General features: G+C 42.6%; 1 pseudogene across 10 annotated transcripts in view; it reads right to left on the reverse strand.

Moving 5' to 3' along the window:
* Nucleotides 1-18559, reverse strand: part of LOC118144943 (keratin, type II cytoskeletal 8 pseudogene) — a 376247-nt pseudogene that overhangs the window by 323783 nt on the left and 33905 nt on the right. The window lies entirely within an intron of this gene.

Genomic DNA, 18559 nt, shown 5'->3' on the forward strand with positions numbered 1-18559 from the left:
TTATTAATACAGTGAAAAATCACCATCCCTTCAGCTCATGCTACCCATGAAAAGCTACTTCCTCCAACTCTTTCCTGAAAACTGGAGGAAAATATAAAAAAGGAAGTGAAATTGGCAGCTTTCTTGGATGACTGAAATATCAACACCTGTGTGTCTGCCCTTTGGAGTAATATTTTCCATAGGCCAAAAGGAGGAGGGTCGGGTGTGTGTGTGTGTGTGTGTGTGTGTGTGTGTGTGTGTGTGTGTTTGCGCGCATGCGCGCGTGTGTTTAATATCCATCTATCCACTCACTGCTAATCAATATTTGATCTCATAGTGTAACGGAAGAGAACATGTATTTGATCACTTTGTGATTATCAAAATACTTGGTATCAAGTCAGTGAAAAGTACAAACATGTAGAAGTTTGTTATTTTGCCCTCAAATAATAGAACAAAGAGGCAAGGGACTGGCCTCCACAGGTCCAGCGACAGTGGCAGGAGGCCAGGAGAAGCTCAACCAGCAGTTGAGCTGCAGTATGGGCATACTTGAAAAAGCAGCCGGGCGTGGTGGCTCAAGCCTGTAATCCCAGCACTTTGGGAGGCCGAGGCAGGCCGATCACGAGGTCAAGAGATCGAGACCATCCTGGTCAACATGGTGAAACCCCATCTCTACTAAAAATACAAAAAATTAGCTGGGCATGGTGGCGCGTGCCTGTAATCCCAGCTACTCGGGAGGCTGAGGCAGGAGAATTTCCTGAACCCAGGAGGCGGAGGTTGTGGTGAGCCGAGATCGCGCCATTGCACTCCAGCCTGGGTAACAAGAGCGAAACTCCGTCTCAAAAAAAAAAGAAAGAAAGAAAGAAAGGAAAGAAAAGAAAAAAGAAAAGAAAGAAAAAGAAGGAAGGAAGGAAGGAAGGAAGGAAGGAAGGAAGGAAGGAAGGAAGGAAAAGAAAGAAAGAAAGAAAGAAAGAAAGAAAGAAAGAAAGAAAGAAAGAAAGGAAGAAAGGAAGAAAGGAAGAAAGAAAGAAAGAGCAATGGCTAATTAGGAGGAAGGCCTTGACCAAAAAAAAAAAAAAAAAAAAAAACAATGGGGAGATTAATGGGACCATGAAAATCTGAAGCTTTTTAAAAATTCCCCAAGGGAGGGATTTTAAAAAGAATAGCCAGAGAGAAGCCTGTGAGCAGCTAGAGGAGGAGAGGGAGGGCTATTCGTCCAGGAAATTAGAGCTGTTAGGCAGGGCTGAGCTGCCTAAAGAATGGGAAATCAGCATTTGTGAAATGCTTTTATTGCTCCCTCCATGGTGGATTCGTCGTCCCAAATATTAGGAAAAGTTGATTCGGGGAAGGAGAAAGAAAGGGCATGCGAGTTCAGAATCCGTCTCACTCCTCTAAAACTTCCAGGCCACCTTCAGTACAAAGAAGGGGGAAGGGGGGAAATGTCCCTGCGAGCCGCGCGGGTGGTGTTGAGGAGGAGGGAAAACGGATTCCTTCCTGCCGTCCCGCTTCTACTGATTAATACAGGCATTAAAAAATGAAATCTGTTCCTTAGACAAAATATGGTGAAACATTCCTGCGCGCTCCATCCTAAAAACAGATTTCAGTACTGGCCTGTCTTCTCAGTGTTTGTTTTGGTTCCTTCAGCCCACGCTGGAGTCCATGGGTTTTTTCCTTCACTCATCATCTTGCCTCCTGCTGCTTCAGCCGAGAATGAAGTAATAATTCAGCAAGCTGTTCAGGACTTTCCATCAGCCCAACTGCACCGCGCCGTGTTTTCAGGGCCCAGGCATGCCGGCATCCTTGAAGTCCACGGCAGAGCAAGCCACGGGGGGCATCTCATTCCTGTTGGCTCTCCTGCCTCAATTAAGGCAGTCTGGGAAGCAAAGTGCTTTACAAGCACATGGATGTCTCCTCATGGGTCCTCACTTGCATGTTCTTATGAAGCCGGACAGTTTGTAGCCTATACTGCAGTTCCGGAGTGGTGAGTGGCACCAAAGCAGCTCACAAGGAAACAGAACTACCTTACAGAGGCTTTCTAAGAGATTGCTTAAAAATAAATTATTGATTTTCTTTTCCTGAGAGCAACCTGCTGTGACCTTTGGAAGGCTCCTTTTGGGTCCTCGATTTGGCATCTGCCTAAGCTAAAAGAGACTGCCAGAGTCCCACTGTTTGGTGTATGACCCAGGTCATCCCTGTCCCTTGGAGGACACAAGGACATGAGCCTGGTATTACATGCACACTGTAAAATGTGTTTGTGCCCAGAACTCTAAAATAGAGAGGTTCCCAAGTACTTCACTGTAGTGACTTACTCACGAATGAATTTTAATATGCTAGAAGAGCATGAGTATTTTGGATGAAAAGCCAATCCTTTTTCCCCACTATTAAAATAGAAAGAAGCATAGCATCTGAGTTCTGTGGAAGGGACCATCCAAAACCAATGAAATATCATCTTAACATAAGCACCTAAAGCAAGCATGTGCACGCCATGGGGGCCTCTGGTCTAGTGGTTTCCTGGAGAAGACTTTGCATGAGAGAAAAAGCTTCTCTGTTCCCTGATGCAGTGTGTGTATTTTGAAACGGACTTCATGAGTTTTTTGTTGTTTATTTAGTTTTGGTGCTGAAAAATTAGACCAGGCACTCAGCTCTCTTCCCAGGACTAAGGTTTGAACTCGTGCATAATGAGTGCAAAACAGTGTCTGAAAGTAGCAAAGAACAGAAGAGTAAGATGATCAGTGTGAGGGGCAGCAGTGTGTAATGGGGAAGGCAGCCAGTACTCTGACAAGCAATCCAACAAATAATTAACTGGCTGAAAGCCAAGAGGACAGTATGATAACAGACATTGATAGACACTAATCGTAAGTACAGTACTGTGAAACATGAAAAAGTAATATGGTTAACAATCCTAAAATGTTACGATGGGCAATGTAAGATGGGCAAGGACCTAAAGGAACACTCTATCATATGTTACATTTTGGCTGCTAAATCCTAGCAATAACACACTTAAAATGATATGCTATTATCACATTGACCAATGCATCTTTTAAATGGCTGAAAAGGTTGGCTGAACAGAAAATATTTTTGCATGTAATATATATGGAAAGGAAAGAGAGTCAGATTATAGGAAGACTACACACTGAGTCAAGCCCATAAAGGCACAAAGTTGAAGGTAAAATCCCAGGTGAAAGGCACAGTGGCTCATGCCTGTAACCCCAGCACTTTGGCTGAGGCAGGAGGATCACTTGAGCCCAGGAGTTCAAAACCAGCCTGGGCAACCTAATGAGATATTGTCTCTACAAAAACTAAATAAAATTAGCCAGGCGTAGTGGCTCTCGCCTGTGGCCCTAGCTACTCAGGAGGCTGAGGTGGGAGAATAGCTTCAGCCTGGAAGGTCAAGGCTGCAGTGACCTGTGATTGTATCACTGGACTCTATGTCTCAAAAAAATAAATTAATAAATAAAAGATCCCAGGTGACTTCCCAGATGCAAAGACTCTACAAAGCCTTTCTAAAATAACCAGCTGACCTTGTCATCTTAATTGGCTGATGCTTAGTGTGCAGTCAACATTTATTTCAGCTTTAGCTTTATTGGCAACATTAGGGAGTGTCAGAAGTTTGAATATGTCTTAAATTGAAAGCTCCAAAGGGCAGAGTGTCTGACTTCCTGGTTCACCTGAACAATGTCACAGAACTACTATAGTTAAGCTTTTCTAACAATGTCTCTCTTTCCTGTGGCTTTTTGTTTTCAGTTTGTTTGCTCGTGGCATGTAGGTATGTATTTTGTAGACAATGAGAGCAAACATTTCCTGAATGTTTGCTGTGTACCAGGCACCATCCTAAATGCTGTGCACACATTAGCTTATTTAAAACCCTCATAGTAACCTTCGCAGGGAGGTACTATGACCACCTCCCTCTTTGTCAGCTGAAACGACTGAGGCACACAGAGGCTAGTAGGTCTGCCACTCCTCATCTCTATCAAGCTCCAATTTCAACTGCTGACAGAAATTACACTCCTAGCTAACTCCAGGTACACTAGCCATTTCAAATTTAAAATCAATTCAGGATTTCCTCTTCCTCCTCCATTTCCCAAGTTCATTTCTAAGCTCTTGGGGACCTGTGCAGCACTCTGACACCTGGAGAAGGCCATCTCCTCCCTTGTGGCCATCATCTGTCTTACACTGGCATCTGCTGAGATGTTCTGTTCAGTTTGGTCCTCAGATATGATGACCCTTCAGAGCCAACATGTGCTGGGGGAACTGAATTCCTATCTGGTTTCCAGCCACAAAGTGCACACTCAAAAGTGCAGGTCTTTCAGGCCCACCTGCTCTCACACTTCCTCTTGGCTAATTTGCAAGCCCTTCTTGAGTGATATGTAACTGTGCTCTGCTGAGAACAGGAAACCAGGTAGGTTGTTGACTGTGTTGATACCTATGCTCCTTATCTTTACTTGTGTGGGATATCGCACCAGTGTGGGAGGGAAGCTCCAGAGCCTGGCATGCTGCCCCAGAACTCATCCTAGACATCATCTCAAGCTCCCTCTGCCCTCATGTGCCCATGTGGATCTCAGTGTCCATTGTTACACAGTTGGTCACCTCTTGACTTTCAGACAGTGTAGCAGCCTCTCTTTGTAAGGTATCACCCAGAGTTCTTTGTCTCACAACCAAGAAAATTAAGGAGTGTGGACACAAAGGGTGAGGTTGGAGTGAAAGTTTAATAAGTGAAAGAAGAAAGCTCTCCACCATGGAGAGAGGGCCCAAAAGAAGGATTGCCATTTTTGCAGTTGAATCCAAAAGGTTTTATAAGAAACTCCCATCTCTGTAGCTGTATGTGTAACTTCCCTTATCCGTGGAGCTGTCTGTGTAACTCTCCTTATCTGTGCACCTGTGGGCATGTCTTTAGGGAAGTAAAAAGTGCAGCTTCTCTTGTTTGTACAACTGTGGATATGTTTTGGGTAAGCCCCACCCACTGTACATGCCTGAAAAGGGAAGGAAACTTTTTCCTGGGAGCCTGCTGATTACATCAAGAACAAAGGCTGCTGTGTTGGGCCTTGCTTCCTTATCTGTGCAGCTGCAGCCTGAGTTTTCCCAAGGCTGCTCTATTTGTGCCTGTAGCTTTGATTTTTCAGGCCATTTCTCGGTTTGAAGGAGTTTTACCAAGCACCCATATTTAGCTGTCTGCCCAACTAATTTTTCATTTTCTCCCTCATCAGCACACTGCTCTCCCCAGTGCTGCACTACAGGATGAGCATGGGCAGAAGGTTCTGCTTTCTCAGAGATCCTTAACTCCTGCCTCACCTCTCCACCCTACACTTTTCCTCTTCTTTTCTGTGGCTCATGGGGGAAAAAGTCTCGATTCCTTAAGTATTCTTCACAAATATTACTTTTGGCTTCAGAATTCAAAGTGAAGATTAAAAACTTGTGTTCAATGATTTCACACCAAAAATCTTTCCTTAAAGTGATGGTGACTAACATTGAGTGTTCAGGCTTAGGGCAAGGCCTCAAGGTAAAAATGAGAAAATTCGGGGGAGAATCCAAGATGGCCAAATAGGAACAGCTCCGGAGTGCAGTTCCCAGCAAGAACAGGGCAGGGTGAGTGCTCACTGCATTGCCAAACAAGTTTTCACTGCCCACAGACCAGGAGATTCCCAGGCCAAAAAGCGCCACAAGTTTTCAGCAAGGCAGTTTCAGTCAGTGCTGGGTCAGTGCACAGAAACTCACACAAGTCAGGGCGGCTGTTTCAACTGGCACCTGGAATGCCTGAAGAGACAGAGCCACCCATTCAACTAAAAGGGAGGGGGCTGAGACAGGGAGCCAGGCAATCTGGCTTGGCAGGTACCACCCCCACAAAATAAGCAATCTGAAATGCTCTGGATTGAGAGTTTCACAGCAAGCACAGCTGGACCCAGGATGGTCCAGCTCAGTGAGGGGAAGGGCATCCTCCACTACAGAGGCAGTCTGCCACTATCGAGGCAGTTCACACAGCAGCTTGGCAGAGCCCTCAACAGTTCAGCAATGCCTCTGCTGGCAGACTGGGACTGGACTACTCCGTGTGGGGCATCTATGAAAAAAGGCAGCAGAACAACAGGAACTTATAAATAAAGCCGACCTTCCTAGGACAGAGCACCTGGGAAAAGAGGCAGTTATGAGTTCAGCTGCAGCAGATGTAAAGGTACCTGCCTAGCAGCTCTGCAGAGAACAACAGAGCTCCCAGCACAGCACTTGAGCTCCTATGAGGGACAGACCGTCTTCTCAAGCAACTCTCCAATCCCTGTATACCCAAAGAGACACTTCATAAAGGAGAGTGCAGGCCAACATCTGGTGGGTAACTGGACGAGGATAGCAGAGGAAGAAACCAGCAGCAACCCTTGCTGTTCTGCAGCCCCCACCAATGATCCCCAGGTGAGCAGGGTCTGGAGTAGACCTCCAGTGGTCCTGCAGTAGAGGAGCCTGACTGTTAGAAGGAAAACAAAGAAGCAGAAAGAAATAAATTCAACATCAACAAGAAGGACGTCCACTCAGAGACCCCATCTGAAAGTCACAAACTACAAAGACCACAGGTAGATAAAGCCACTAAGATGGGAAGAAACCAGCACAAAAAGGATGAAAACATCAAAACCCAGAACACCCTTCCTCCTTCAAGGGATCACAACTCCTCGCCAGCTAGGGATCAAAGATGGATGGAGAGTGAATCTGATGAATTGACATAAACAGGCTTCAGAAGGTGGTTAATAACAAACTTCTGTGAGCTAAAAGAACATGTACTAACCCAATGCAAAGAAATTAAGAACCTAGAAAAAAGTTAGATGAGATGCTAACTAGAATAAACAGCTTAGAGAAGAATATAAATGACTTGATGAGCTGAAAAACACAGCACAAGAACTTCACGAAGTTTCAATACCCAATTGACAAAGCAGAAGAAAAGATATTAGGGACTGAAGATCAACTCAATGAAATAAAACAAGAAGGCAAGAATAGAGAAAAAAGAGTGAAAACAAATGAACAAAGCCTCCAAGAAATATGGGATTATGTGAAAAGACCTAATCTATGTTTGATAGGTAACCGGAATATGATGGAGAAAATGAATCCAAGCTAGAAAACACTTTTCAGGATATTATCCAGGAGAACTTCCCCAGCCTAGCAAAGCAACCCAACATTCAAGTCCAGGAAATATACAGAACACTACAAAGATATTCCTCAAGAAGAGCAACCCCAAGACACATAATCAGTCAGATTCACCAGGGTTGAAATGAAGGAAAAAATGTTAAGGACAGCCAGAGAGAAAGGTCAGGTTACCCACAAAGGGAAGCCCATCAGACTCACAGTGGATCTCTCTGCAGAAACCCTACAAGCCAGAAGAGAGTGGGAGCCAATATTCAACATCCTTAAAGAAAAGAACTTTCAACCTAGAATTTCATATCCAGCCAAACTAAGCATCATAAACGAAGGAGAAAGAAAATCCTTTATGGACAAGCAATTGCTGAGAGATTTCATCACCACCAGGCCTGCCTTACAAGAGCTCCTGAAAGAAGCCTAAACAAGGAAAGGAACAACCAGTACCAGCCACTCCAAAAACTAAGTACGAAATACCAAGACCATCGACGCAATGAAGAAAATGTGTCAACTAATGGGCAAAACATCCAGCTAGCATCAAAATGGCAGAATCAAATTCACACATAACAATATTAACCTTAAATGTAAATGGACTAAATGCCCCAATCAAAAGACACAGACTGGCAAATTGGATAAAAAGTCAAAACACATCGGTGTGCTGTATTCAGGAAACCCATCTCATGTGCAAGGACACACATAGGCTAAAAATAAAGGGATGGAGGAAGATTTATCAAGCAAATGGAGAGCAAAAAAAAAACAAGAGTCGAAATTCTAGTCTCTGATAAAACGGTTAAATCAACAAAGATCAAAAAAGAGAAAGAAGGGCGTTACATAAAGGTAAAAGGATCAATGCATCAAGAAGAACTAACAATCCTAAATATATACACACCCAATATAGGAGCACTCAGGTACATAAAGCAAGTTCTTAACAACCTACAAAGAGACTTGGATTCCCACACAATAATCATGGGAGACTTTAACACTCCACTGTCAATATTAGACAGATCAATGAGACAGAAAATTAACAAGCATATCCAGGACTTGAACTCATATCTGGACCGAACAAACCTAATAGATATCTACAGAAATCTCTACCTCAAATCCACAGAATATACATTCTTCTCAGCACCACATGACACCTACTCTAAAATTGACCACATAATTGGAAGCAAATCACTCCTCAGGAAATGCAAAAGAACAGAAATCGTAACAGTCTCTCAGACCACAGTGCAATCAAATTAGAACTCAGAATTAAGAAAGTAACTCAGAACCACCCAAATTCATGGAAACTGAACAACTGGCTCCTGAATGTTGACTGGATAAACAATGAAATGAAGGCAGAAATAAAGATGTTTTTTGAAACCAGTGAGAATGAAGACACAATGTACCAGAATCTCTGGGACACATTTAAAGCAGTGTCTAGAGAGAAATTTATAACAATAAATGCCCACCAGAGAAGTGAGGAAAGATCTAAAATCGACATCCTATCGTCAAACTGGAAAGAGCTAGAGGAACAAGATCAAAAAAACTCAAAAGCTAGCAGAAGACAAGAAATAACTATCAGAGCAAAACTGAAGGAGATAGAGACACAAAAAATCCTTCAAAAAAATCAATAAATCTAGGAGCTGGTTTTTTGAAAAGATCAACAAAATAGACAGACTGCTAGCCAGATTAATAAAAAAGAAAAGGGAGAAGAATCAAATAGATGCAATAAAAAACGATAAAGAGGATATCACCACTGACTCCACAGAAATACAAACTACAATCAGAGACTACTACAAACAACTCTATGCACATAAACCAGTAAATCTGGAAGAAATGGATAAATTCCTGGACACTTGCACCCTCCCAAGCCTAAATCAGGAAGAATTTGAAACCTTGAACAGACCAATAACAACAGCTGAAGTTAAGGCAGCAATTAATAGCCTACCAACCGAAAAAAAGTCCAGATCCACAGGTGAGTTTGAGTTCACAGCTGAATTCTACCAGATGTACAAAGAGGAGCTGGTACCATTCCTTCTGAAACTATTCCAAACAATACAAAGGGAGGGAATCCTTCCCAAATCATTTTATGTGACCAACATCATCCTGATACCAAAACTCTGCAGACTCAACAAAAAAAGAAACTTCAGGCCAATATCCATGATGAACACAGATTCAAAAACCTTCAATAAAATACTGGCAAACCAGTTGCAACTACAACCACATCAAAAGGCTTATCCATCACGATCAAGTAGGCTTCATTCCAGGATGCAAGGCTGGTTTGACATACACAAGTCTATAAATGTAATTCACCACATAAACAGAACCAAAGACAAAAACAACATGATTATCTCAATTGATGAAGAGAAGGCCCTTGACAAAATTCAACAGCACTTTATGCTAAAAACCTTCAATAAACTAGGTATTGACGGAACGTATCTCAAAATAATAAAAGCTATTTATGACAAACCAACAGCCAATATCATACTGAATGGGCAAAAACTGGAAGCATTCCCTTTGAAATCTGGCACTAGACAAGGATGCTCTCTCTCACCACTCCTATTCAATATAGTACTGGAAGTTCTAGCCAGAGCAATCAGGCAAGAAAAAGAAATAAAGGGTATTCAAATAGGAAAGGAGGAAGCCAAGTTGTCTCTATTTGCAGACAACAAGATTGTATATTTAGAAGACCCCATCGTCTCAGCCCAAAATCTCCTGAAACTGATAAGCAACTTCAGCAGTCTCAGGATACAAAATCAATGTGCAAAAATTACAAGCATTCCTATGCACCAATAACAGACTTAAAGAGAGCCAAATCAAGAATGAACTGCCATTCACAATTACCACAAAGAGAATAAAATACCTAGGAATACAACTAACAAGGAACATAAAGGACCTCTTCAAGCAGAACTACAAACGACTGCTCAATGAAATAAGAGAGGACACAAACAGATGGAGAAACATTCCAGGTTCATGTAGGGAAGAATCAATATCGTGAAAATGGTCATACTGCCCAAAGTAATTTACAGATTCAACGCTATCACCATCAAGCAACCAATGACCTTCTTCACAGAACTGGAAAAAAACACCATGAACTTCATATGGAACCAAAAGAGAGCCTGCATAGCCAAGTCAATTCTAAGCAAAAAGAACACAGTGGGAGGCATCACACTACCAGACTTGAAACTATGCTACAAGCCTACAGTAATCAAAACAGCATGGTACTGGTACCAAAACAGAGATAGAGATGACTGGAACAGAACAGAGGCCTTGGAGGCAACACAACATATCTACAACCATCCGATCTTTGACAAACCTGACAAAAACAAGCAATGGGGAAAGGATTCCCTGTTTAATAAATGGTGTTGGGAAAACTGGCTAGCTGTATGCAGAAAGCAGAAACTGGACCCCTTCCTGACACCTTACACTAAAATTAACTCCAGATGGATTAAAGACTTAAACATAAGACCTAACACCATAGAAACCCTAGAAGAAAATCTAGGCAAAACCATTCAGGACATAGGCGTGGGCAAGAACTTCATGACCAAAACACCAAAAGCATTGGCAACAAAAACTGAAACAGACAAATGGGACCTAATCAAACTCCACAGCTTCTGCACAGCAAAAGAAACAGTCATTAGGGTGAATCGCCAGCCAACAGAATGGGAAAAAAATTTTGCAGTTTACCCATCTGACAAAGGGCTGATATCCAGAATTTACAAAGAACTCAAACAGATTTACAAGAAAAAAACAAACAAGCCCATTCAAAAGTGGGTGAAGCATATTAACAGACACTTTACAAAAAAAGACATACATGAGGCCAACAAACATAGGAAGAAATGCTCATCATCACTGGTCATTAGAAAAATGCAAATCAAAACTACATTGAGATACCATCTCACACCAGTTAGAATGGCGATCATTAAAAAATCTGGAGACAACAGATGCTGGAGAGGACGTGGAGAAACAGGAACACTTACACTGCTGGTGGGAGTGTAAATTAGTTCAACCATTGTGGAAGACAGTGTGGCGATTCCTCAAGGACCTAGAAATAGAAATTCCATTTGACCCAGCAATCCCACTACTGGATATATATTCAAAGGATTATAAATCATTCTACTATAAGGACACATGCACACGAATGTTCATTGCAGCACTGTTTACAATAGCAAAGACCAAATGCCCATCAATGATAGACTGGACAGGGAAAATGTGGCATATATACACCATGGAATATTATGCAGCCATCAAAAATGATGTGTTTATGTCCTTTGTAGGGACATGGATGAACCTGGAGACCATCATTCTCAGCAAATTGACACAAGAACAGAAAATGAAATACCACATGTTCTCACTCATAGGAGGGTGCTGAACAATGAGAACACATGGTCACAGGGAGGGGAGCACTACACACTGGGGTCTGCTGGGGGGAATAGGGGAGGGACAGTGGGGAGTGGGGAGTTGGGGAGAGATAGCATGGGGAGAAATGCCAGATATAGGTGAAGGGGAGGAAGGCAGCAACTCACACTGCCATGTGTGTACCTATGCAGCTATCTTGCATGTTCTTCACATGTACCCCAAAACCTAAAATGCAATTAAAAAAAACAGATTTAAAAAAAAGAAAGTGTATTGTACCTTTTGACAAGGAAACTGGTTTTCACAGAGGTTTGTGTTGGGTTCAGTTTTCTGCAGAAGAAGAACTTCATAATGCACTACAATGGGAAAATCATATTATAGATGGAGTAAAGCTCCAGGTTCAAGCTCAAAGGCCAAAAATTTTGCAAATATCTGATGAAGAAGATTTTTGAGACTGCCAGCCTGTTAAATAAAGTTAACATAACTGAGAAAAAAAAAAGGAGTAAGAGTGGGATGGAAGGAGTGCAAGGATGAAAGAAGACATTCCAAACAGAGAAAGCCAGCAAAAACAAAGGTAAGGAGGCATCGTACATATTTAGGGTACCAAAAGCAATTCCACATGACTAAGAATCAGAATTCAGAAAGAGCTTATAGACACGGGCATCATTCTCGCACAATCTTACACAGACATGGTTAATCTGGTACACAGGTTATGCTTGTTTTTTTCTTTTTCACTTTGATAATGAACATTAAAAAATGCAAGGATTGGCTGGGTACAGTGGCTCATGCCTGTAATCCCAACACTTTGAGAGGCCGAGGCAGGGAGATCACAAAGTCAGGAGTTCAAGACCAGCTTGGCCAACATGGTGAAACCCCGCCACTACAAAAAATACAAAAATTAGCCAGGCATGATGGCAGGCGCCTCTAATCCCAGCTACGCAGGAGGCTGAAGCAGAAGAATTGGTTGAACCCAGGAGGTGGAGGTTGCAGTGAGCCAAGATTGTGCTACTGCACTCCAGCCTGGGCAACACAATGAGACTCTGTCTCATTTTTTTAAATGATTTTTAATGTTTTAAAATTAGTTTCTAACACTTACTAAACAGAAAGTTTGATGTAAAAATCCAGCTTCTCATGAAAAAAGAAGTTGTGAGTTTGTCCACACTAAGCCCAAATTCCCACTCACCAATAATTGGCTGGAGGCAAAGAGTGGCTGTTCATTCAGGATGCCATAATAAAACACTGTAGACTGTAGCTTAAACAACAACAATTTATTTTTGATAATTATGGAGGACGAGAAGTTCAAGATCAAGGCACTCAGATTCAGTGTCCGGTGGGGGCTCATTTCCTTGTTCACAGAGGGTCGTCTTCTCACTGCACCTCACATGGTGGAAGGGACTAAGGAATTCTAGGATCTCTTTTATAATGGCAAAAATCCCATTCATAAATGTTCCATCCTTATGACCTAATCACCTACCAAAGCCTCTACCTCCTAATGCCATGAAAAATCAAGGGTTGGGATTTCAACATATAAATTTTGGAGAGGAAATTTGGTCTGTAGCAATGGTTCACTCTTTTTTTGTTGTTGTTCTTGTTTTGTTTTTGTTTTTTTGTTGTTTGTTTGTTTTCTCAAGCAGAGTCTCCCTCTGTTGCCCAGGCTGGAGTACAGTGGTGCCATCTCAGCTCACCACAACCTCTACCTCCTGAGTTCATTTGATTCTCCTGCCTCAGCCTCTTGAGTAGCGAGGATTACAGGCATGTGCCACCACGCCCAGTTAATTTCTGTATTTTTAGTAGAGACAGGGTTTCACCATGTTGGTCAGGCTGGTCTCAAACTCCTGACCTCATGACCTGCCCATCTCGGCCTCTCAAAGTGTTGGGATTACAGGCATGAGCCACCACGCCCAGCTAGTTCACCGTTTTCAATGGAATTATGAACCCTCTAGTTCACAGCAGCCCTACCTAGTCACCACTATACCCTCCACTGTAGACCTTTGAGTCTGAGATCCCTGTGAAAGCTAAGATGCATAGTTGAGGAAGGGAGGACAAGTAACAAACTTTTATCTTTTATGCTATGCTAAAGGTCTGAGCTTTATCCTCTGGGCATTGAGGAGCTAGTAAAGCATATTCAACAGGAAATGAGATGATCAGATACACATTTTAAAGTAATCCCTTCAACATCATCAAAATACTCACATGGAGAAAACATTGGAGAAGTGTATGAACAGGAGGAAGCAGGCAGGTGGAAAACTCAAAGGATGAAAAATAATAAGGTATGAACCATCACCTTGGGAATGGAGAGAAGGAGACCAAACCAGAAAGTATTAAAAAGCTGAAAAGGCAATAAAACTCAGTCACCAATTAAATACAGACAGTGACAGGGAAGGAAGAGCTATGATGACCCTCAGGTGTTGGGCTACAGGGATGGTGGAAGAGAGACAAGTTTAAGAAAGAGACACTAAGTTCAGTCTTGTACACCTTGATTTTTACTGCCTGGGGACCAGGATGGAGGTGTTTATATACATGAGTCTGAAACTGAACAGACAAAGGATGGCGAGAGGTGGTGATCAGGAAGTCACTGGATGGCTGGCATCTGAAACCACAGGAACAATAAGACAGCTAAAGGCAAGCATGTGGAGTTAGAAGACAGCCCGCAAAAGACCAGCAGGACAGTCAGAGGGACTGTCTGAGCAAAGGAGCTAGGACAGGGAATCATGTGGAATTGTATCCAGTGCTTCTTAGATTATAAACAATTCTTACAATAAAATATTGTTCTTGTGCTTTTCTCCTTTGTTGCCAAAACAAAATGCAATCTGATTTGCGATTTATATTCTTATCCTAAGAAATCTAGCTAGCAAGGGAAAAAATTTTGTTTCTATTCTTAAAGGAGAGACATAGTTCTGATTTTCTAATTTTACATTTTCCTTCTGGAAAAAAAAAAAAAGAAAAAGGTTTTTTTTTTGTTTTTTTTTTTGAGACGGAGTTTCGCTCTTGTTTACCCAGGCTGGAGTGCAATGGAGTGATCTCGGCTCACCACAACCTCCGCCTCCTGGGTTCAGGCAATTCTCCTGCCTCAGCCTCCTGAGTAGCTGGGATTACAGGCATGCGCCACCATGCCCAGCTAATTTTTTGTATTTTTAGTAGAGACGGGGTTTCACCATGTTGACCAGGATGGTCTCGATCTCTTGACCTCGTGATCCACCCGCCTCGGCCTCCCAAAGTGCTGGGATTACAGGCGTGAGCCACCGCGCCCGGCCCAAAAAAAACCTTTTTCTTATTTAATTTTACAAAGGATAAAAAAGAAGTAAGAAAATCGAGTCTCTGAATGTGGATCTTTCTATTGAAAAACTGGGCTGAGAAGGTAAAAGTGATATGGTGCTAGGTGCGATTTTTTTGGTTTGGGGTGTGACAGTTGTTTTGTTTTGCTTTTGTGTTATTTTTGTTTGTTTGTTTTAATATTGGAAAGATTTGAGCTCTTCTGTAGACTCCAAATAGCCAATAGTGAAAAAAAAAGCAGAGGAGAGAAGAGTAACTAATGCTGCAAGGTTCCACAGAAGAGAAGGGGTTTCTATTATAGAAGAGATGCCTCATTTGGACTAGCGGAAAAAACAGGTGAGTGTTGTCATGACCACATAGAATCTTAGGGGCAGATAGAAGGCCAGGCCACCAGCTAAGAAAGCAAGGGAGCGGGGCTGCTTCCTGAAGACAGTAGCAAAGCTCATGGGAGGAAGTGAGGGATAAGTGAAAAGACTGACAAGTGGGCACAGGACCCCAGTCAAGGCATCTTCACTTTACATTTGCCTATTTCATAGAGAAAGGCTTTTAACTGCCTTCTATCTAAATTGAATAAAAAGAAAGTCAGAAATAGAAAAGGAAATAAGAAATGGACAAGATGACATTTACTATGTAATTAAGAAGAGGGTAGGTTTATAATTATCCATTTGCTTATTTATTTATTTTTCATTATTATATTTTTAAGACAGGTTCTTGCTGTGTTGCCTGGGCTGATCTTGAACTTCTGTGCTCAAGCCATCCTTCTTTCTCAGCCTCACAAGCTCATTCACTTACTTATTCATTGAACAAATGATAAACAGACCAAATTCCCACCTCACTGAGCCTACATTTTAGACCTCTCCATATATATTCATCCCTTGGCATCTGAAAGGGATTGCTTCCAAGACACACCCCCACCTCTGTCACCCTCACCCCCAGCAGATACTAAAGTGCTCAAGTCCCATAGCCAGCACTGTAGAACCCAATGATAAGAAAAGTTGGCCCTCCATATGTGTGGTTTCTGCATCCCACAGATACTATATTTTCAATCCATGGTTGGTTAACTCTGTGGATGCAGAACCAGTGGAGACAGAGGGCCAATTGTATACCAAGACAGTCCTTGCTAAATTTATTAGAAATTTTTGGTTTTATCAGCACTCACTGCTGTACAGCGCATGCAAAGAGACAGACTCTCTTTCTAATACAGGGCTATTTGCTAAAGTGCAAACAAGTGTGAATCAGCTACAATTTGGACAGATTGGCTAATACCCATGCAAATAAAGCCAGAAGGGCATTTCAGAAAAAGAATACCATCACTCAGTTGGCATTTCACCAGGCTTCCAGACTTAGTCTCTGAAAGAGTTAGTGTTTTCTAATAATCCACCTGACAGATTAGGTTCAGAATGTAATTTTCTGATTAAGGCACTAGGCACGAAAATACTTCTGGACTAAGCAGCTGCCAGACGCTGCAAAATCAATGCAAGTTCCCCCAGGTGTTTGCTGCAGAAGCTGAAAGGGGTAAAGGGATGTGGCCATATCCTTTCTGGTCAAGTTTCAGCATACATAGATTTAAAGGACAGAACTGTAAGCAGGATTTGGCCACCTTGGGAAGGAACATGGTATTTGGACAACATCCTTCCCAGACTGAAAGCTGCTCAGACATGGATCATCATTCCAGGCGTTTGGCATGCTGGTTTGCACTAGCAGCCAAGTGCATAATTGCCAGGAACTGGCCAAATCCACAGAGACACCACTCACTTCTGAATGCTCAAAAATGTGTGTAATATACAGTAATAAATGTAAGCCTGACTCACTTAATCAGATTTGAATCCCAGACTGGGGCTTTCTGCACAAGAGGGAGATGTTTACTGAAATCCTGCTTTTCTCGGCTGCCATCGCCCATTCCAGGAAGAACAGAACTATCTGGATGGCCTTGCTATTTCTGTTTTATATTTTTGGTCATTAATATGGATGCTTATAACATACAGGTTCTCAACTCATTCTGAATGTACTTCAGTATGAAATGATGAAAATAAGGCTCTTTCTCCTTACTTTAGATTATATTTAAAAAGAACTAAGTGCTGGGCGCAGCGGCTCATGCCTGTAAATGCAGGCCTTTGGGAGGCCAAGGTGGGCAGATGGCCTGAGCCCAGAAGTTCAAGACCAGCCTGGGCAACATGGTGAAACCCTGTCTCTACAAGAAATAAAAAAAAAAAAAAAAATAGCCGTGCATGGTGGCACATGCCTGTGTCCCAGCTACTTGGAAGACTGAGGTGAGAGGATCACTTGAGATTGGGAGCTTGAAGCTGCAGTGAGTCATAATTGTGCCACTGCACTCTAGCCTGGAGGACAGAACAAGATCCTATCTCAAAAAATAAATAAATAATAAATTAAAAAATATAAAATGAACTAAGTATTTCTGAAAGACAGAGATTTAAGAGTATCAGGCCCTTCTCCATTCCTGGCAAATTTATCTGCCCAATCTCATCTCACTCCCAAAACCAACAAGATGAGATGGGAAAAGATGCCAGTTACACTCTCCTGTGAGAGTTGTCTGATTCAAGACCTGTCTGGGCTTGAAGCAATTGGCTAGGTGAATAGCCCAGCTTCTGAAGCTGGCTGAACTTTCCCCTAAAATTAAGGTGGGAACCAAGTTGGTTCCAAGCTGACTTTCCCAGCATCCTTGACAAACAGCCTTAGTTCCTCAAATTCAAAAATCTGACTTTTCCAAAGATTAACCCAGCCCCAGGCAACTGATTGATACCAAACAAACTCAGCCGGAAATTCTCTGAGTTCAGAAGTCAATTCGTCCATTTTCAAGTGGCAATTTCATTCTACCTGCTACAGATGAGGGGATCATTATTCAGGTTAGGTATCTAGGTGATTCATCCAAGGACACATGGCTAATTGCTGAAGTAGGACCTGAATCAGGTCTTTTGAATTCAGAGCTCTTGCCCTTTCTGCTAGAGTACCTTGCCTTCCTGGTGGAAACCCCACATGCAAGTAAGAGGGGTTACAGCACAGCTTCCAAAAAGAGCAAACTGCACTTTGAGGAAGCGGGAGAGGCAACAGGGTAAGGTAGGCCATGTGAAGAGTGCTGCAGTGGATGGCAGATCCTGTGTCACTGAGGTCAACAGCCAGAGTCCAGGTCCAAGGCAGGCCGAGGATTGGGGGAAATGGCAAGAGACCATTAGGGCCCATTCAGAACTAGGAAACAAATGAAATAGAAACTGTCTCCAGAACACAGCCGAGGCCAGGTTAGGAAAAATGGGCACAAGGGTATGGGGAAGACCCACCACAATGATTAACCTATGGCTGGGTTTCAGAGCATCCCACCCAACTCCTTCAATCCCCCACTTGTGATCTCTTTCAATCACAGGAGCTCCTTCTGAGAAAGGAAGAAATAGTCTTCCGCCAGGGCAGAGCAGAGCAGAGCAGAGCCTGTAGATGGAGCCAAGTAGCTGCCAGCTAGGGGCTGAGAGGCAAGGCAGGACTCAGGCTAGGACATTACTACAATGTTCACTCCAGCCATCGGATGTGAAAATTCTTCTCTACATAGTGTATTTCTTGACTATTCTAAAAGTGTTGTTGATTCTGTTTTACTTCTGTAACATTTTCCTAAAGATGGCTTGAGAGAGGGTAACCATATACAATTAACCGTTCAAAGGAGGAAAGGGAGAGCTGTTAATAATTATGTCAGTACAACAGTCATAAACCAGGACTAACCCATGCCAATGAGGACACACGATGAGTCTCAGCTTGAGACCAAGCTCTCAGGAGTCACCCAGGCCTGGGCACAGCTGGCAGAGGGTGAGGTAATATTGCTAGGATTGCTTACAGGAGAGGCCCCAGGACTCCTGGGAAGTAACTC

This window comes from Callithrix jacchus, chromosome 8, assembly GCF_049354715.1.
Source record: "Callithrix jacchus isolate 240 chromosome 8, calJac240_pri, whole genome shotgun sequence".
NCBI lineage: Eukaryota > Metazoa > Chordata > Mammalia > Primates > Cebidae > Callithrix > Callithrix jacchus.